The sequence below is a fragment of the Haliotis rufescens genome, unplaced genomic scaffold (assembly GCF_023055435.1).
Source record: "Haliotis rufescens isolate VD_foot unplaced genomic scaffold, xgHalRufe1.0.p SCAF_156, whole genome shotgun sequence".
NCBI lineage: Eukaryota > Metazoa > Mollusca > Gastropoda > Lepetellida > Haliotidae > Haliotis > Haliotis rufescens.
In genome coordinates this window covers 78,136-96,940 of record NW_025963842.1, presented here as the reverse complement: position 1 = coordinate 96,940, position 18,805 = coordinate 78,136, and the positions used below count along the sequence as shown (strand labels likewise).

The window sequence follows — 18,805 nt, the reverse complement described above, 5'->3', positions numbered from 1 at the left end:
ATATATTCCATTTCAGTTCAAACATTTTTATACTTCCCTGTACATGGCACTACATTCACCCGTTCGCTTTATGCAAAGATTATTGGTAGGAAGAACGAGACGGAAATGGCTTTATTTGCATTTTAGGCTGCATAGACATGCACCTTGCGCCAGGTACCCAGGGGAGGTAACTTCCATGTCAACACCCAAGTTTCCTTCCGGGTCCTATCTTTCTCCTTGGGAGCTACTCAGCAAAATAAACACAACATCATCAACAACAACAACAACAACAACAACAACAACAACAACAACTGAACATGTCATGATAGACAAACAGAATGAAAAAAAGGCATTTCTATTTTTGATTGTTTTTTCCAGGGGAGAGCGCGAACGCAGTCCCCCACACTTATAAATTGCGCACCCGAGTCGTCCACATTTGGGATGATCGCAGGGGTCAACCAAGCCGATGTGCAATGGAAAGGTCTCGCCCCGGGCCCACAGCCTTGCGGATCACTGTTAAGCCTGTGCCAGGTAAGTATGCCTGAAACTGCAGCTTCCTAACCATCACTACAAACATACACATCACCTCATTCAGGTGTCTTGTAAGCAAAACTTCACATATATTCCATTTCAGTTCAAACATTTTTATACTTCCCTGTACATGGCACTACATTCACCCGTTCGCTTTATGCAAAGATTATTGGTAGGAAGAACGAGACGGAAATGGCTTTATTTGCATTTTAGGCTGCATAGACATGCACCTTGCGCCAGGTACCCAGGGGAGGTAACTTCCATGTCAACACCCAAGTTTCCTTCCGGGTCCTATCTTTCTCCTTGGGAGCTACTCAGCAAAATAAACACATCATCATCAACAACAACAACAACAACAACAACAACAACAACAACAACTGAACATGTCATGATAGACAAACAGAATGAAAAAAAGGCATTTCTATTTTTGATTGTTTTTTCCAGGGGAGAGCGCGAACGCAGTCCCCCACACTTATAAATTGCGCACCCGAGTCGTCCACATTTGGGATGATCGCAGGGGTCAACCAAGCCGATGTGCAATGGAAAGGTCTCGCCCCGGGCCCACAGCCTTGCGGATCACTGTTAAGCCTGTGCCAGGTAAGTATGCCTGAAACTGCAGCTTCCTAACCATCACTACAAACATACACATCACCTCATTCAGGTGTCTTGTAAGCAAAACTTCACATATATTCCATTTCAGTTCAAACATTTTTATACTTCCCTGTACATGGCACTACATTCACCCGTTCGCTTTATGCAAAGATTATTGGTAGGAAGAACGAGACGGAAATGGCTTTATTTGCATTTTAGGCTGCATAGACATGCACCTTGCGCCAGGTACCCAGGGGAGGTAACTTCCATGTCAACACCCAAGTTTCCTTCCGGGTCCTATCTTTCTCCTTGGGAGCTACTCAGCAAAATAAACACATCATCATCAACAACAACAACAACAACAACAACAACAACAACAACTGAACATGTCATGATAGACAAACAGAATGAAAAAAAGGCATTTCTATTTTTGATTGTTTTTTCCAGGGGAGAGCGCGAACGCAGTCCCCCACACTTATAAATTGCGCACCCGAGTCGTCCACATTTGGGATGATCGCAGGGGTCAACCAAGCCGATGTGCAATGGAAAGGTCTCGCCCCGGGCCCACAGCCTTGCGGATCACTGTTAAGCCTGTGCCAGGTAAGTATGCCTGAAACTGCAGCTTCCTAACCATCACTACAAACATACACATCACCTCATTCAGGTGTCTTGTAAGCAAAACTTCACATATATTCCATTTCAGTTCAAACATTTTTATACTTCCCTGTACATGGCACTACATTCACCCGTTCGCTTTATGCAAAGATTATTGGTAGGAAGAACGAGACGGAAATGGCTTTATTTGCATTTTAGGCTGCATAGACATGCACCTTGCGCCAGGTACCCAGGGGAGGTAACTTCCATGTCAACACCCAAGTTTCCTTCCGGGTCCTATCTTTCTCCTTGGGAGCTACTCAGCAAAATAAACACATCATCATCAACAACAACAACAACAACAACAACAACAACAACAACTGAACATGTCATGATAGACAAACAGAATGAAAAAAAGGCATTTCTATTTTTGATTGTTTTTTCCAGGGGAGAGCGCGAACGCAGTCCCCCACACTTATAAATTGCGCACCCGAGTCGTCCACATTTGGGATGATCGCAGGGGTCAACCAAGCCGATGTGCAATGGAAAGGTCTCGCCCCGGGCCCACAGCCTTGCGGATCACTGTTAAGCCTGTGCCAGGTAAGTATGCCTGAAACTGCAGCTTCCTAACCATCACTACAAACATACACATCACCTCATTCAGGTGTCTTGTAAGCAAAACTTCACATATATTCCATTTCAGTTCAAACATTTTTATACTTCCCTGTACATGGCACTACATTCACCCGTTCGCTTTATGCAAAGATTATTGGTAGGAAGAACGAGACGGAAATGGCTTTATTTGCATTTTAGGCTGCATAGACATGCACCTTGCGCCAGGTACCCAGGGGAGGTAACTTCCATGTCAACACCCAAGTTTCCTTCCGGGTCCTATCTTTCTCCTTGGGAGCTACTCAGCAAAATAACACACATCATCAACAACAACAACAACAACAACAACAACAACAACAACTGAACATGTCATGATAGACAAACAGAATGAAAAAAAGGCATTTCTATTTTTGATTGTTTTTTCCAGGGGAGAGCGCGAACGCAGTCCCCCACACTTATAAATTGCGCACCCGAGTCGTCCACATTTGGGATGATCGCAGGGGTCAACCAAGCCGATGTGCAATGGAAAGGTCTCGCCCCGGGCCCACAGCCTTGCGGATCACTGTTAAGCCTGTGCCAGGTAAGTATGCCTGAAACTGCAGCTTCCTAACCATCACTACAAACATACACATCACCTCATTCAGGTGTCTTGTAAGCAAAACTTCACATATATTCCATTTCAGTTCAAACATTTTTATACTTCCCTGTACATGGCACTACATTCACCCGTTCGCTTTATGCAAAGATTATTGGTAGGAAGAACGAGACGGAAATGGCTTTATTTGCATTTTAGGCTGCATAGACATGCACCTTGCGCCAGGTACCCAGGGGAGGTAACTTCCATGTCAACACCCAAGTTTCCTTCCGGGTCCTATCTTTCTCCTTGGGAGCTACTCAGCAAAATAAACACATCATCATCAACAACAACAACAACAACAACAACAACAACAACAACTGAACATGTCATGATAGACAAACAGAATGAAAAAAAGGCATTTCTATTTTTGATTGTTTTTTCCAGGGGAGAGCGCGAACGCAGTCCCCCACACTTATAAATTGCGCACCCGAGTCGTCCACATTTGGGATGATCGCAGGGGTCAACCAAGCCGATGTGCAATGGAAAGGTCTCGCCCCGGGCCCACAGCCTTGCGGATCACTGTTAAGCCTGTGCCAGGTAAGTATGCCTGAAACTGCAGCTTCCTAACCATCACTACAAACATACACATCACCTCATTCAGGTGTCTTGTAAGCAAAACTTCACATATATTCCATTTCAGTTCAAACATTTTTATACTTCCCTGTACATGGCACTACATTCACCCGTTCGCTTTATGCAAAGATTATTGGTAGGAAGAACGAGACGGAAATGGCTTTATTTGCATTTTAGGCTGCATAGACATGCACCTTGCGCCAGGTACCCAGGGGAGGTAACTTCCATGTCAACACCCAAGTTTCCTTCCGGGTCCTATCTTTCTCCTTGGGAGCTACTCAGCAAAATAAACACATCATCATCAACAACAACAACAACAACAACAACAACAACAACAACTGAACATGTCATGATAGACAAACAGAATGAAAAAAAGGCATTTCTATTTTTGATTGTTTTTTCCAGGGGAGAGCGCGAACGCAGTCCCCCACACTTATAAATTGCGCACCCGAGTCGTCCACATTTGGGATGATCGCAGGGGTCAACCAAGCCGATGTGCAATGGAAAGGTCTCGCCCCGGGCCCACAGCCTTGCGGATCACTGTTAAGCCTGTGCCAGGTAAGTATGCCTGAAACTGCAGCTTCCTAACCATCACTACAAACATACACATCACCTCATTCAGGTGTCTTGTAAGCAAAACTTCACATATATTCCATTTCAGTTCAAACATTTTTATACTTCCCTGTACATGGCACTACATTCACCCGTTCGCTTTATGCAAAGATTATTGGTAGGAAGAACGAGACGGAAATGGCTTTATTTGCATTTTAGGCTGCATAGACATGCACCTTGCGCCAGGTACCCAGGGGAGGTAACTTCCATGTCAACACCCAAGTTTCCTTCCGGGTCCTATCTTTCTCCTTGGGAGCTACTCAGCAAAATAAACACATCATCATCAACAACAACAACAACAACAACAACAACAACAACAACTGAACATGTCATGATAGACAAACAGAATGAAAAAAAGGCATTTCTATTTTTGATTGTTTTTTCCAGGGGAGAGCGCGAACGCAGTCCCCCACACTTATAAATTGCGCACCCGAGTCGTCCACATTTGGGATGATCGCAGGGGTCAACCAAGCCGATGTGCAATGGAAAGGTCTCGCCCCGGGCCCACAGCCTTGCGGATCACTGTTAAGCCTGTGCCAGGTAAGTATGCCTGAAACTGCAGCTTCCTAACCATCACTACAAACATACACATCACCTCATTCAGGTGTCTTGTAAGCAAAACTTCACATATATTCCATTTCAGTTCAAACATTTTTATACTTCCCTGTACATGGCACTACATTCACCCGTTCGCTTTATGCAAAGATTATTGGTAGGAAGAACGAGACGGAAATGGCTTTATTTGCATTTTAGGCTGCATAGACATGCACCTTGCGCCAGGTACCCAGGGGAGGTAACTTCCATGTCAACACCCAAGTTTCCTTCCGGGTCCTATCTTTCTCCTTGGGAGCTACTCAGCAAAATAAACACATCATCATCAACAACAACAACAACAACAACAACAACAACAACAACAACTGAACATGTCATGATAGACAAACAGAATGAAAAAAAGGCATTTCTATTTTTGATTGTTTTTTCCAGGGGAGAGCGCGAACGCAGTCCCCCACACTTATAAATTGCGCACCCGAGTCGTCCACATTTGGGATGATCGCAGGGGTCAACCAAGCCGATGTGCAATGGAAAGGTCTCGCCCCGGGCCCACAGCCTTGCGGATCACTGTTAAGCCTGTGCCAGGTAAGTATGCCTGAAACTGCAGCTTCCTAACCATCACTACAAACATACACATCACCTCATTCAGGTGTCTTGTAAGCAAAACTTCACATATATTCCATTTCAGTTCAAACATTTTTATACTTCCCTGTACATGGCACTACATTCACCCGTTCGCTTTATGCAAAGATTATTGGTAGGAAGAACGAGACGGAAATGGCTTTATTTGCATTTTAGGCTGCATAGACATGCACCTTGCGCCAGGTACCCAGGGGAGGTAACTTCCATGTCAACACCCAAGTTTCCTTCCGGGTCCTATCTTTCTCCTTGGGAGCTACTCAGCAAAATAAACACATCATCATCAACAACAACAACAACAACAACAACAACAACAACAACAACTGAACATGTCATGATAGACAAACAGAATGAAAAAAAGGCATTTCTATTTTTGATTGTTTTTTCCAGGGGAGAGCGCGAACGCAGTCCCCCACACTTATAAATTGCGCACCCGAGTCGTCCACATTTGGGATGATCGCAGGGGTCAACCAAGCCGATGTGCAATGGAAAGGTCTCGCCCCGGGCCCACAGCCTTGCGGATCACTGTTAAGCCTGTGCCAGGTAAGTATGCCTGAAACTGCAGCTTCCTAACCATCACTACAAACATACACATCACCTCATTCAGGTGTCTTGTAAGCAAAACTTCACATATATTCCATTTCAGTTCAAACATTTTTATACTTCCCTGTACATGGCACTACATTCACCCGTTCGCTTTATGCAAAGATTATTGGTAGGAAGAACGAGACGGAAATGGCTTTATTTGCATTTTAGGCTGCATAGACATGCACCTTGCGCCAGGTACCCAGGGGAGGTAACTTCCATGTCAACACCCAAGTTTCCTTCCGGGTCCTATCTTTCTCCTTGGGAGCTACTCAGCAAAATAAACACATCATCATCAACAACAACAACAACAACAACAACAACAACAACAACTGAACATGTCATGATAGACAAACAGAATGAAAAAAAGGCATTTCTATTTTTGATTGTTTTTTCCAGGGGAGAGCGCGAACGCAGTCCCCCACACTTATAAATTGCGCACCCGAGTCGTCCACATTTGGGATGATCGCAGGGGTCAACCAAGCCGATGTGCAATGGAAAGGTCTCGCCCCGGGCCCACAGCCTTGCGGATCACTGTTAAGCCTGTGCCAGGTAAGTATGCCTGAAACTGCAGCTTCCTAACCATCACTACAAACATACACATCACCTCATTCAGGTGTCTTGTAAGCAAAACTTCACATATAAAACTTCACATATATTCCATTTCAGTTCAAACATTTTTATACTTCCCTGTACATGGCACTACATTCACCCGTTCGCTTTATGCAAAGATTATTGGTAGGAAGAACGAGACGGAAATGGCTTTATTTGCATTTTAGGCTGCATAGACATGCACCTTGCGCCAGGTACCCAGGGGAGGTAACTTCCATGTCAACACCCAAGTTTCCTTCCGGGTCCTATCTTTCTCCTTGGGAGCTACTCAGCAAAATAAACACATCATCATCAACAACAACAACAACAACAACAACAACAACAACAACTGAACATGTCATGATAGACAAACAGAATGAAAAAAAGGCATTTCTATTTTTGATTGTTTTTTCCAGGGGAGAGCGCGAACGCAGTCCCCCACACTTATAAATTGCGCACCCGAGTCGTCCACATTTGGGATGATCGCAGGGGTCAACCAAGCCGATGTGCAATGGAAAGGTCTCGCCCCGGGCCCACAGCCTTGCGGATCACTGTTAAGCCTGTGCCAGGTAAGTATGCCTGAAACTGCAGCTTCCTAACCATCACTACAAACATACACATCACCTCATTCAGGTGTCTTGTAAGCAAAACTTCACATATATTCCATTTCAGTTCAAACATTTTTATACTTCCCTGTACATGGCACTACATTCACCCGTTCGCTTTATGCAAAGATTATTGGTAGGAAGAACGAGACGGAAATGGCTTTATTTGCATTTTAGGCTGCATAGACATGCACCTTGCGCCAGGTACCCAGGGGAGGTAACTTCCATGTCAACACCCAAGTTTCCTTCCGGGTCCTATCTTTCTCCTTGGGAGCTACTCAGCAAAATAAACACATCATCATCAACAACAACAACAACAACAACAACAACAACAACAACTGAACATGTCATGATAGACAAACAGAATGAAAAAAAGGCATTTCTATTTTTGATTGTTTTTTCCAGGGGAGAGCGCGAACGCAGTCCCCCACACTTATAAATTGCGCACCCGAGTCGTCCACATTTGGGATGATCGCAGGGGTCAACCAAGCCGATGTGCAATGGAAAGGTCTCGCCCCGGGCCCACAGCCTTGCGGATCACTGTTAAGCCTGTGCCAGGTAAGTATGCCTGAAACTGCAGCTTCCTAACCATCACTACAAACATACACATCACCTCATTCAGGTGTCTTGTAAGCAAAACTTCACATATATTCCATTTCAGTTCAAACATTTTTATACTTCCCTGTACATGGCACTACATTCACCCGTTCGCTTTATGCAAAGATTATTGGTAGGAAGAACGAGACGGAAATGGCTTTATTTGCATTTTAGGCTGCATAGACATGCACCTTGCGCCAGGTACCCAGGGGAGGTAACTTCCATGTCAACACCCAAGTTTCCTTCCGGGTCCTATCTTTCTCCTTGGGAGCTACTCAGCAAAATAAACACATCATCATCAACAACAACAACAACAACAACAACAACAACAACAACAACAACAACTGAACATGTCATGATAGACAAACAGAATGAAAAAAAGGCATTTCTATTTTTGATTGTTTTTTCCAGGGGAGAGCGCGAACGCAGTCCCCCACACTTATAAATTGCGCACCCGAGTCGTCCACATTTGGGATGATCGCAGGGGTCAACCAAGCCGATGTGCAATGGAAAGGTCTCGCCCCGGGCCCACAGCCTTGCGGATCACTGTTAAGCCTGTGCCAGGTAAGTATGCCTGAAACTGCAGCTTCCTAACCATCACTACAAACATACACATCACCTCATTCAGGTGTCTTGTAAGCAAAACTTCACATATATTCCATTTCAGTTCAAACATTTTTATACTTCCCTGTACATGGCACTACATTCACCCGTTCGCTTTATGCAAAGATTATTGGTAGGAAGAACGAGACGGAAATGGCTTTATTTGCATTTTAGGCTGCATAGACATGCACCTTGCGCCAGGTACCCAGGGGAGGTAACTTCCATGTCAACACCCAAGTTTCCTTCCGGGTCCTATCTTTCTCCTTGGGAGCTACTCAGCAAAATAAACACATCATCATCAACAACAACAACAACAACAACAACAACAACAACAACAACTGAACATGTCATGATAGACAAACAGAATGAAAAAAAGGCATTTCTATTTTTGATTGTTTTTTCCAGGGGAGAGCGCGAACGCAGTCCCCCACACTTATAAATTGCGCACCCGAGTCGTCCACATTTGGGATGATCGCAGGGGTCAACCAAGCCGATGTGCAATGGAAAGGTCTCGCCCCGGGCCCACAGCCTTGCGGATCACTGTTAAGCCTGTGCCAGGTAAGTATGCCTGAAACTGCAGCTTCCTAACCATCACTACAAACATACACATCACCTCATTCAGGTGTCTTGTAAGCAAAACTTCACATATATTCCATTTCAGTTCAAACATTTTTATACTTCCCTGTACATGGCACTACATTCACCCGTTCGCTTTATGCAAAGATTATTGGTAGGAAGAACGAGACGGAAATGGCTTTATTTGCATTTTAGGCTGCATAGACATGCACCTTGCGCCAGGTACCCAGGGGAGGTAACTTCCATGTCAACACCCAAGTTTCCTTCCGGGTCCTATCTTTCTCCTTGGGAGCTACTCAGCAAAATAAACACATCATCATCAACAACAACAACAACAACAACAACAACAACAACAACAACAACAACAACAACAACAACTGAACATGTCATGATAGACAAACAGAATGAAAAAAAGGCATTTCTATTTTTGATTGTTTTTTCCAGGGGAGAGCGCGAACGCAGTCCCCCACACTTATAAATTGCGCACCCGAGTCGTCCACATTTGGGATGATCGCAGGGGTCAACCAAGCCGATGTGCAATGGAAAGGTCTCGCCCCGGGCCCACAGCCTTGCGGATCACTGTTAAGCCTGTGCCAGGTAAGTATGCCTGAAACTGCAGCTTCCTAACCATCACTACAAACATACACATCACCTCATTCAGGTGTCTTGTAAGCAAAACTTCACATATATTCCATTTCAGTTCAAACATTTTTATACTTCCCTGTACATGGCACTACATTCACCCGTTCGCTTTATGCAAAGATTATTGGTAGGAAGAACGAGACGGAAATGGCTTTATTTGCATTTTAGGCTGCATAGACATGCACCTTGCGCCAGGTACCCAGGGGAGGTAACTTCCATGTCAACACCCAAGTTTCCTTCCGGGTCCTATCTTTCTCCTTGGGAGCTACTCAGCAAAATAAACACATCATCATCAACAACAACAACAACAACAACAACAACAACAACAACAACAACAACAACAACAACAACAACAACAACTGAACATGTCATGATAGACAAACAGAATGAAAAAAAGGCATTTCTATTTTTGATTGTTTTTTCCAGGGGAGAGCGCGAACGCAGTCCCCCACACTTATAAATTGCGCACCCGAGTCGTCCACATTTGGGATGATCGCAGGGGTCAACCAAGCCGATGTGCAATGGAAAGGTCTGGCCCCGGGCCCACAGCCTTGCGGATCACTGTTAAGCCTGTGCCAGGTAAGTATGCCTGAAACTGCAGCTTCCTAACCATCACTACAAACATACACATCACCTCATTCAGGTGTCTTGTAAGCAAAACTTCACATATATTCCATTTCAGTTCAAACATTTTTATACTTCCCTGTACATGGCACTACATTCACCCGTTCGCTTTATGCAAAGATTATTGGTAGGAAGAACGAGACGGAAATGGCTTTATTTGCATTTTAGGCTGCATAGACATGCACCTTGCGCCAGGTACCCAGGGGAGGTAACTTCCATGTCAACACCCAAGTTTCCTTCCGGGTCCTATCTTTCTCCTTGGGAGCTACTCAGCAAAATAAACACATCATCATCAACAACAACAACAACAACAACAACAACAACAACAACAACAACAACAACAACAACAACAACTGAACATGTCATGATAGACAAACAGAATGAAAAAAAGGCATTTCTATTTTTGATTGTTTTTTCCAGGGGAGAGCGCGAACGCAGTCCCCCACACTTATAAATTGCGCACCCGAGTCGTCCACATTTGGGATGATCGCAGGGGTCAACCAAGCCGATGTGCAATGGAAAGGTCTCGCCCCGGGCCCACAGCCTTGCGGATCACTGTTAAGCCTGTGCCAGGTAAGTATGCCTGAAACTGCAGCTTCCTAACCATCACTACAAACATACACATCACCTCATTCAGGTGTCTTGTAAGCAAAACTTCACATATATTCCATTTCAGTTCAAACATTTTTATACTTCCCTGTACATGGCACTACATTCACCCGTTCGCTTTATGCAAAGATTATTGGTAGGAAGAACGAGACGGAAATGGCTTTATTTGCATTTTAGGCTGCATAGACATGCACCTTGCGCCAGGTACCCAGGGGAGGTAACTTCCATGTCAACACCCAAGTTTCCTTCCGGGTCCTATCTTTCTCCTTGGGAGCTACTCAGCAAAATAAACACATCATCATCAACAACAACAACAACAACAACAACAACAACAACAACAACAACAACAACTGAACATGTCATGATAGACAAACAGAATGAAAAAAAGGCATTTCTATTTTTGATTGTTTTTTCCAGGGGAGAGCGCGAACGCAGTCCCCCACACTTATAAATTGCGCACCCGAGTCGTCCACATTTGGGATGATCGCAGGGGTCAACCAAGCCGATGTGCAATGGAAAGGTCTCGCCCCGGGCCCACAGCCTTGCGGATCACTGTTAAGCCTGTGCCAGGTAAGTATGCCTGAAACTGCAGCTTCCTAACCATCACTACAAACATACACATCACCTCATTCAGGTGTCTTGTAAGCAAAACTTCACATATATTCCATTTCAGTTCAAACATTTTTATACTTCCCTGTACATGGCACTACATTCACCCGTTCGCTTTATGCAAAGATTATTGGTAGGAAGAACGAGACGGAAATGGCTTTATTTGCATTTTAGGCTGCATAGACATGCACCTTGCGCCAGGTACCCAGGGGAGGTAACTTCCATGTCAACACCCAAGTTTCCTTCCGGGTCCTATCTTTCTCCTTGGGAGCTACTCAGCAAAATAAACACATCATCATCAACAACAACAACAACAACAACAACAACAACAACAACAACAACAACAACAACTGAACATGTCATGATAGACAAACAGAATGAAAAAAAGGCATTTCTATTTTTGATTGTTTTTTCCAGGGGAGAGCGCGAACGCAGTCCCCCACACTTATAAATTGCGCACCCGAGTCGTCCACATTTGGGATGATCGCAGGGGTCAACCAAGCCGATGTGCAATGGAAAGGTCTCGCCCCGGGCCCACAGCCTTGCGGATCACTGTTAAGCCTGTGCCAGGTAAGTATGCCTGAAACTGCAGCTTCCTAACCATCACTACAAACATACACATCACCTCATTCAGGTGTCTTGTAAGCACAACTTCACATATATTCCATTTCAGTTCAAACATTTTTATACTTCCCTGTACATGGCACTACATTCACCCGTTCGCTTTATGCAAAGATTATTGGTAGGAAGAACGAGACGGAAATGGCTTTATTTGCATTTTAGGCTGCATAGACATGCACCTTGCGCCAGGTACCCAGGGGAGGTAACTTCCATGTCAACACCCAAGTTTCCTTCCGGGTCCTATCTTTCTCCTTGGGAGCTACTCAGCAAAATAAACACATCATCATCAACAACAACAACAACAACAACAACAACAACAACAACAACAACAACAACTGAACATGTCATGATAGACAAACAGAATGAAAAAAAGGCATTTCTATTTTTGATTGTTTTTTCCAGGGGAGAGCGCGAACGCAGTCCCCCACACTTATAAATTGCGCACCCGAGTCGTCCACATTTGGGATGATCGCAGGGGTCAACCAAGCCGATGTGCAATGGAAAGGTCTCGCCCCGGGCCCACAGCCTTGCGGATCACTGTTAAGCCTGTGCCAGGTAAGTATGCCTGAAACTGCAGCTTCCTAACCATCACTACAAACATACACATCACCTCATTCAGGTGTCTTGTAAGCAAAACTTCACATATATTCCATTTCAGTTCAAACATTTTTATACTTCCCTGTACATGGCACTACATTCACCCGTTCGCTTTATGCAAAGATTATTGGTAGGAAGAACGAGACGGAAATGGCTTTATTTGCATTTTAGGCTGCATAGACATGCACCTTGCGCCAGGTACCCAGGGGAGGTAACTTCCATGTCAACACCCAAGTTTCCTTCCGGGTCCTATCTTTCTCCTTGGGAGCTACTCAGCAAAATAAACACATCATCATCAACAACAACAACAACAACAACAACAACAACAACAACAACAACAACAACTGAACATGTCATGATAGACAAACAGAATGAAAAAAAGGCATTTCTATTTTTGATTGTTTTTTCCAGGGGAGAGCGCGAACGCAGTCCCCCACACTTATAAATTGCGCACCCGAGTCGTCCACATTTGGGATGATCGCAGGGGTCAACCAAGCCGATGTGCAATGGAAAGGTCTCGCCCCGGGCCCACAGCCTTGCGGATCACTGTTAAGCCTGTGCCAGGTAAGTATGCCTGAAACTGCAGCTTCCTAACCATCACTACAAACATACACATCACCTCATTCAGGTGTCTTGTAAGCAAAACTTCACATATATTCCATTTCAGTTCAAACATTTTTATACTTCCCTGTACATGGCACTACATTCACCCGTTCGCTTTATGCAAAGATTATTGGTAGGAAGAACGAGACGGAAATGGCTTTATTTGCATTTTAGGCTGCATAGACATGCACCTTGCGCCAGGTACCCAGGGGAGGTAACTTCCATGTCAACACCCAAGTTTCCTTCCGGGTCCTATCTTTCTCCTTGGGAGCTACTCAGCAAAATAAACACATCATCAACAACAACAACAACAACAACAACAACAACAACAACAACAACAACAACTGAACATGTCATGATAGACAAACAGAATGAAAAAAAGGCATTTCTATTTTTGATTGTTTTTTCCAGGGGAGAGCGCGAACGCAGTCCCCCACACTTATAAATTGCGCACCCGAGTCGTCCACATTTGGGATGATCGCAGGGGTCAACCAAGCCGATGTGCAATGGAAAGGTCTCGCCCCGGGCCCACAGCCTTGCGGATCACTGTTAAGCCTGTGCCAGGTAAGTATGCCTGAAACTGCAGCTTCCTAACCATCACTACAAACATACACATCACCTCATTCAGGTGTCTTGTAAGCAAAACTTCACATATATTCCATTTCAGTTCAAACATTTTTATACTTCCCTGTACATGGCACTACATTCACCCGTTCGCTTTATGCAAAGATTATTGGTAGGAAGAACGAGACGGAAATGGCTTTATTTGCATTTTAGGCTGCATAGACATGCACCTTGCGCCAGGTACCCAGGGGAGGTAACTTCCATGTCAACACCCAAGTTTCCTTCCGGGTCCTATCTTTCTCCTTGGGAGCTACTCAGCAAAATAAACACATCATCATCATCAACAACAACAACAACAACAACAACAACAACAACAACAACAACAACTGAACATGTCATGATAGACAAACAGAATGAAAAAAAGGCATTTCTATTTTTGATTGTTTTTTCCAGGGGAGAGCGCGAACGCAGTCCCCCACACTTATAAATTGCGCACCCGAGTCGTCCACATTTGGGATGATCGCAGGGGTCAACCAAGCCGATGTGCAATGGAAAGGTCTCGCCCCGGGCCCACAGCCTTGCGGATCACTGTTAAGCCTGTGCCAGGTAAGTATGCCTGAAACTGCAGCTTCCTAACCATCACTACAAACATACACATCACCTCATTCAGGTGTCTTGTAAGCAAAACTTCACATATATTCCATTTCAGTTCAAACATTTTTATACTTCCCTGTACATGGCACTACATTCACCCGTTCGCTTTATGCAAAGATTATTGGTAGGAAGAACGAGACGGAAATGGCTTTATTTGCATTTTAGGCTGCATAGACATGCACCTTGCGCCAGGTACCCAGGGGAGGTAACTTCCATGTCAACACCCAAGTTTCCTTCCGGGTCCTATCTTTCTCCTTGGGAGCTACTCAGCAAAATAAACACATCATCATCAACAACAACAACAACAACAACAACAACAACAACAACAACAACAACAACTGAACATGTCATGATAGACAAACAGAATGAAAAAAAGGCATTTCTATTTTTGATTGTTTTTTCCAGGGGAGAGCGCGAACGCAGTCCCCCACACTTATAAATTGCGCACCCGAGTCGTCCACATTTGGGATGATCGCAGGGGTCAACCAAGCCGATGTGCAATGGAAAGGTCTCGCCCCGGGCCCACAGCCTTGCGGATCACTGTTAAGCCTGTGCCAGGTAAGTATGCCTGAAACTGCAGCTTCCTAACCATCACTACAAACATACACATCACCTCATTCAGGTGTCTTGTAAGCAAAACTTCACATATATTCCATTTCAGTTCAAACATTTTTATACTTCCCTGTACATGGCACTACATTCACCCGTTCGCTTTATGCAAAGATTATTGGTAGGAAGAACGAGACGGAAATGGCTTTATTTGCATTTTAGGCTGCATAGACATGCACCTTGCGCCAGGTACCCAGGGGAGGTAACTTCCATGTCAACACCCAAGTTTCCTTCCGGGTCCTATCTTTCTCCTTGGGAGCTACTCAGCAAAATAAACACATCATCATCAACAACAACAACAACAACAACAACAACAACAACAACAACAACAACAACTGAACATGTCATGATAGACAAACAGAATGAAAAAAAGGCATTTCTATTTTTGATTGTTTTTTCCAGGGGAGAGCGCGAACGCAGTCCCCCACACTTATAAATTGCGCACCCGAGTCGTCCACATTTGGGATGATCGCAGGGGTCAACCAAGCCGATGTGCAATGGAAAGGTCTCGCCCCGGGCCCACAGCCTTGCGGATCACTGTTAAGCCTGTGCCAGGTAAGTATGCCTGAAACTGCAGCTTCCTAACCATCACTACAAACATACACATCACCTCATTCAGGTGTCTTGTAAGCAAAACTTCACATATATTCCATTTCAGTTCAAACATTTTTATACTTCCCTGTACATGGCACTACATTCACCCGTTCGCTTTATGCAAAGATTATTGGTAGGAAGAACGAGACGGAAATGGCTTTATTTGCATTTTAGGCTGCATAGACATGCACCTTGCGCCAGGTACCCAGGGGAGGTAACTTCCATGTCAACACCCAAGTTTCCTTCCGGGTCCTATCTTTCTCCTTGGGAGCTACTCAGCAAAATAAACACATCATCATCAACAACAACAACAACAACAACAACAACAACAACAACAACAACTGAACATGTCATGATAGACAAACAGAATGAAAAAAAGGCATTTCTATTTTTGATTGTTTTTTCCAGGGGAGAGCGCGAACGCAGTCCCCCACACTTATAAATTGCGCACCCGAGTCGTCCACATTTGGGATGATCGCAGGGGTCAACCAAGCCGATGTGCAATGGAAAGGTCTCGCCCCGGGCCCACAGCCTTGCGGATCACTGTTAAGCCTGTGCCAGGTAAGTATGCCTGAAACTGCAGCTTCCTAACCATCACTACAAACATACACATCACCTCATTCAGGTGTCTTGTAAGCAAAACTTCACATATATTCCATTTCAGTTCAAACATTTTTATACTTCCCTGTACATGGCACTACATTCACCCGTTCGCTTTATGCAAAGATTATTGGTAGGAAGAACGAGACGGAAATGGCTTTATTTGCATTTTAGGCTGCATAGACATGCACCTTGCGCCAGGTACCCAGGGGAGGTAACTTCCATGTCAACACCCAAGTTTCCTTCCGGGTCCTATCTTTCTCCTTGGGAGCTACTCAGCAAAATAAACACATCATCATCAACAACAACAACAACAACAACAACAACAACAACAACAACAACTGAACATGTCATGATAGACAAACAGAATGAAAAAAAGGCATTTCTATTTTTGATTGTTTTTTCCAGGGGAGAGCGCGAACGCAGTCCCCCACACTTATAAATTGCGCACCCGAGTCGTCCACATTTGGGATGATCGCAGGGGTCAACCAAGCCGATGTGCAATGGAAAGGTCTCGCCCCGGGCCCACAGCCTTGCGGATCACTGTTAAGCCTGTGCCAGGTAAGTATGCCTGAAACTGCAGCTTCCTAACCATCACTACAAACATACACATCACCTCATTCAGGTGTCTTGTAAGCAAAACTTCACATATATTCCATTTCAGTTCAAACATTTTTATACTTCCCTGTACATGGCACTACATTCACCCGTTCGCTTTATGCAAAGATTATTGGTAGGAAGAACGAGACGGAAATGGCTTTATTTGCATTTTAGGCTGCATAGACATGCACCTTGCGCCAGGTACCCAGGGGAGGTAACTTCCATGTCAACACCCAAGTTTCCTTCCGGGTCCTATCTTTCTCCTTGGGAGCTACTCAGCAAAATAAACACATCATCATCAACAACAACAACAACAACAACAACAACAACAACAACAACAACAACTGAACATGTCATGATAGACAAACAGAATGAAAAAAAGGCATTTCTATTTTTGATTGTTTTTTCCAGGGGAGAGCGCGAACGCAGTCCCCCACACTTATAAATTGCGCACCCGAGTCGTCCACATTTGGGATGATCGCAGGGGTCAACCAAGCCGATGTGCAATGGAAAGGTCTCGCCCCGGGCCCACAGCCTTGCGGATCACTGTTAAGCCTGTGCCAGGTAAGTATGCCTGAAACTGCAGCTTCCTAACCATCACTACAAACATACACATCACCTCATTCAGGTGTCTTGTAAGCAAAACTTCACATATATTCCATTTCAGTTCAAACATTTTTATACTTCCCTGTACATGGCACTACATTCACCCGTTCGCTTTATGCAAAGATTATTGGTAGGAAGAACGAGACGGAAATGGCTTTATTTGCATTTTAGGCTGCATAGACATGCACCTTGCGCCAGGTACCCAGGGGAGGTAACTTCCATGTCAACACCCAAGTTTCCTTCCGGGTCCTATCTTTCTCCTTGGGAGCTACTCAGCAAAATAAACACATCATCATCAACAACAACAACAACAACAACAACAACAACAACAACAACAACAACTGAACATGTCATGATAGACAAACAGAATGAAAAAAAGGCATTTCTATTTTTGATTGTTTTTTCCAGGGGAGAGCGCGAACGCAGTCCCCCACACTTATAAATTGCGCACCCGAGTCGTCCACATTTGGGATGATCGCAGGGGTCAACCAAGCCGATGTGCAATGGAAAGGTCTCGCCCCGGGCCCACAGCCTTGCGGATCACTGTTAAGCCTGTGCCAGGTAAGTATGCCTGAAACTGCAGCTTCCTAACCATCACTACAAACATACACATCACCTCATTCAGGTGTCTTGTAAGCAAAACTTCACATATATTCCATTTCAGTTCAAACATTTTTATACTTCCCTGTACATGGCACTACATTCACCCGTTCGCTTTATGCAAAGATTATTGGTAGGAAGAACGAGACGGAAATGGCTTTATTTGCATTTTAGGCTGCATAGACATGCACCTTGCGCCAGGTACCCAGGGGAGGTAACTTCCATGTCAACACCCAAGTTTCCTTCCGGGTCCTATCTTTCTCCTTGGGAGCTACTCAGCAAAATAAACACAACAACAACAACAACAACAACAACAACAACAACAACTGAACATGTCATGATAGACAAACAGAATGAAAAAAAGGCATTTCTATTTTTGATTGTTTTTTCCAGGGGAGAGCGCGAACGCAGTCCCCCACACTTATAAATTGCGCACCCGAGTCGTCCACATTTGGGATGATCGCAGGGGTCAACCAAGCCGATGTGCAATGGAAAGGTCTCGCCCCGGGCCCACAGCCTTGCGGATCACTGTTAAGCCTGTGCCAGGTAAGTATGCCTGAAACTGCAGCTTCCTAACCATCACTACAAACATACACATCACCTCATTCAGGTGTCTTGTAAGCAAAACTTCACATATATTCCATTTCAGTTCAAACATTTTTATACTTCCCTGTACATGGCACTACATTCACCCGTTCGCTTTATGCAAAGATTATTGGTAGGAAGAACGAGACGGAAATGGCTTTATTTGCATTTTAGGCTGCATAGACATGCACCTTGCGCCAGGTACCCAGGG

At 44.6% G+C, this 18,805-nt stretch overlaps 31 non-coding genes across 31 annotated transcripts; all 31 read right to left on the bottom strand.

Annotated features, from left to right (window-relative positions):
* Nucleotides 1–354: 354 nt before the first annotated feature.
* Nucleotides 355–518, bottom strand: LOC125380532. The gene has a single exon (XR_007221180.1). It is a non-coding gene; the product is annotated as a U1 spliceosomal RNA (small nuclear RNA).
* Nucleotides 519–951: 433 nt separating this feature from the next.
* LOC125380531 lies at nt 952–1,115 on the bottom strand. The gene has a single exon (XR_007221179.1). It is a non-coding gene; the product is annotated as a U1 spliceosomal RNA (small nuclear RNA).
* Nucleotides 1,116–1,545: 430 nt separating this feature from the next.
* LOC125380530 lies at nt 1,546–1,709 on the bottom strand. The gene has a single exon (XR_007221178.1). It is a non-coding gene; the product is annotated as a U1 spliceosomal RNA (small nuclear RNA).
* A 430-nt stretch (nt 1,710–2,139) lies between these two features.
* On the bottom strand, nt 2,140–2,303 carry LOC125380529. The gene has a single exon (XR_007221177.1). It is a non-coding gene; the product is annotated as a U1 spliceosomal RNA (small nuclear RNA).
* Nucleotides 2,304–2,731: 428 nt separating this feature from the next.
* Nucleotides 2,732–2,895, bottom strand: LOC125380528. Its single transcript, XR_007221176.1, has one exon. It is a non-coding gene; the product is annotated as a U1 spliceosomal RNA (small nuclear RNA).
* Nucleotides 2,896–3,325: 430 nt separating this feature from the next.
* Nucleotides 3,326–3,489, bottom strand: LOC125380527. Its single transcript, XR_007221175.1, has one exon. It is a non-coding gene; the product is annotated as a U1 spliceosomal RNA (small nuclear RNA).
* A 430-nt stretch (nt 3,490–3,919) lies between these two features.
* On the bottom strand, nt 3,920–4,083 carry LOC125380525. Its single transcript, XR_007221173.1, has one exon. It is a non-coding gene; the product is annotated as a U1 spliceosomal RNA (small nuclear RNA).
* Nucleotides 4,084–4,513: 430 nt separating this feature from the next.
* On the bottom strand, nt 4,514–4,677 carry LOC125380524. The gene has a single exon (XR_007221172.1). It is a non-coding gene; the product is annotated as a U1 spliceosomal RNA (small nuclear RNA).
* Nucleotides 4,678–5,110: 433 nt separating this feature from the next.
* Nucleotides 5,111–5,274, bottom strand: LOC125380523. Its single transcript, XR_007221171.1, has one exon. It is a non-coding gene; the product is annotated as a U1 spliceosomal RNA (small nuclear RNA).
* Nucleotides 5,275–5,707: 433 nt separating this feature from the next.
* Nucleotides 5,708–5,871, bottom strand: LOC125380521. The gene has a single exon (XR_007221170.1). It is a non-coding gene; the product is annotated as a U1 spliceosomal RNA (small nuclear RNA).
* A 430-nt stretch (nt 5,872–6,301) lies between these two features.
* LOC125380520 lies at nt 6,302–6,465 on the bottom strand. Its single transcript, XR_007221169.1, has one exon. It is a non-coding gene; the product is annotated as a U1 spliceosomal RNA (small nuclear RNA).
* Nucleotides 6,466–6,909: 444 nt separating this feature from the next.
* Nucleotides 6,910–7,073, bottom strand: LOC125380519. Its single transcript, XR_007221168.1, has one exon. It is a non-coding gene; the product is annotated as a U1 spliceosomal RNA (small nuclear RNA).
* Nucleotides 7,074–7,503: 430 nt separating this feature from the next.
* On the bottom strand, nt 7,504–7,667 carry LOC125380518. Its single transcript, XR_007221167.1, has one exon. It is a non-coding gene; the product is annotated as a U1 spliceosomal RNA (small nuclear RNA).
* Nucleotides 7,668–8,106: 439 nt separating this feature from the next.
* Nucleotides 8,107–8,270, bottom strand: LOC125380517. Its single transcript, XR_007221166.1, has one exon. It is a non-coding gene; the product is annotated as a U1 spliceosomal RNA (small nuclear RNA).
* A 433-nt stretch (nt 8,271–8,703) lies between these two features.
* On the bottom strand, nt 8,704–8,867 carry LOC125380516. The gene has a single exon (XR_007221165.1). It is a non-coding gene; the product is annotated as a U1 spliceosomal RNA (small nuclear RNA).
* A 451-nt stretch (nt 8,868–9,318) lies between these two features.
* Nucleotides 9,319–9,482, bottom strand: LOC125380515. The gene has a single exon (XR_007221164.1). It is a non-coding gene; the product is annotated as a U1 spliceosomal RNA (small nuclear RNA).
* A 460-nt stretch (nt 9,483–9,942) lies between these two features.
* On the bottom strand, nt 9,943–10,106 carry LOC125380840. The gene has a single exon (XR_007221492.1). It is a non-coding gene; the product is annotated as a U1 spliceosomal RNA (small nuclear RNA).
* Nucleotides 10,107–10,560: 454 nt separating this feature from the next.
* On the bottom strand, nt 10,561–10,724 carry LOC125380513. Its single transcript, XR_007221162.1, has one exon. It is a non-coding gene; the product is annotated as a U1 spliceosomal RNA (small nuclear RNA).
* Nucleotides 10,725–11,166: 442 nt separating this feature from the next.
* LOC125380512 lies at nt 11,167–11,330 on the bottom strand. The gene has a single exon (XR_007221161.1). It is a non-coding gene; the product is annotated as a U1 spliceosomal RNA (small nuclear RNA).
* Nucleotides 11,331–11,775: 445 nt separating this feature from the next.
* Nucleotides 11,776–11,939, bottom strand: LOC125380511. Its single transcript, XR_007221160.1, has one exon. It is a non-coding gene; the product is annotated as a U1 spliceosomal RNA (small nuclear RNA).
* A 442-nt stretch (nt 11,940–12,381) lies between these two features.
* On the bottom strand, nt 12,382–12,545 carry LOC125380510. Its single transcript, XR_007221159.1, has one exon. It is a non-coding gene; the product is annotated as a U1 spliceosomal RNA (small nuclear RNA).
* A 442-nt stretch (nt 12,546–12,987) lies between these two features.
* LOC125380509 lies at nt 12,988–13,151 on the bottom strand. Its single transcript, XR_007221158.1, has one exon. It is a non-coding gene; the product is annotated as a U1 spliceosomal RNA (small nuclear RNA).
* A 439-nt stretch (nt 13,152–13,590) lies between these two features.
* Nucleotides 13,591–13,754, bottom strand: LOC125380508. The gene has a single exon (XR_007221157.1). It is a non-coding gene; the product is annotated as a U1 spliceosomal RNA (small nuclear RNA).
* A 442-nt stretch (nt 13,755–14,196) lies between these two features.
* LOC125380507 lies at nt 14,197–14,360 on the bottom strand. Its single transcript, XR_007221156.1, has one exon. It is a non-coding gene; the product is annotated as a U1 spliceosomal RNA (small nuclear RNA).
* Nucleotides 14,361–14,802: 442 nt separating this feature from the next.
* On the bottom strand, nt 14,803–14,966 carry LOC125380506. The gene has a single exon (XR_007221155.1). It is a non-coding gene; the product is annotated as a U1 spliceosomal RNA (small nuclear RNA).
* Nucleotides 14,967–15,408: 442 nt separating this feature from the next.
* Nucleotides 15,409–15,572, bottom strand: LOC125380505. The gene has a single exon (XR_007221154.1). It is a non-coding gene; the product is annotated as a U1 spliceosomal RNA (small nuclear RNA).
* A 436-nt stretch (nt 15,573–16,008) lies between these two features.
* Nucleotides 16,009–16,172, bottom strand: LOC125380504. Its single transcript, XR_007221153.1, has one exon. It is a non-coding gene; the product is annotated as a U1 spliceosomal RNA (small nuclear RNA).
* A 436-nt stretch (nt 16,173–16,608) lies between these two features.
* On the bottom strand, nt 16,609–16,772 carry LOC125380502. Its single transcript, XR_007221151.1, has one exon. It is a non-coding gene; the product is annotated as a U1 spliceosomal RNA (small nuclear RNA).
* A 439-nt stretch (nt 16,773–17,211) lies between these two features.
* LOC125380501 lies at nt 17,212–17,375 on the bottom strand. The gene has a single exon (XR_007221150.1). It is a non-coding gene; the product is annotated as a U1 spliceosomal RNA (small nuclear RNA).
* Nucleotides 17,376–17,814: 439 nt separating this feature from the next.
* On the bottom strand, nt 17,815–17,978 carry LOC125380500. The gene has a single exon (XR_007221149.1). It is a non-coding gene; the product is annotated as a U1 spliceosomal RNA (small nuclear RNA).
* A 421-nt stretch (nt 17,979–18,399) lies between these two features.
* On the bottom strand, nt 18,400–18,563 carry LOC125380499. Its single transcript, XR_007221148.1, has one exon. It is a non-coding gene; the product is annotated as a U1 spliceosomal RNA (small nuclear RNA).
* Between the last annotated feature and the right edge of the window lie 242 nt (nt 18,564–18,805).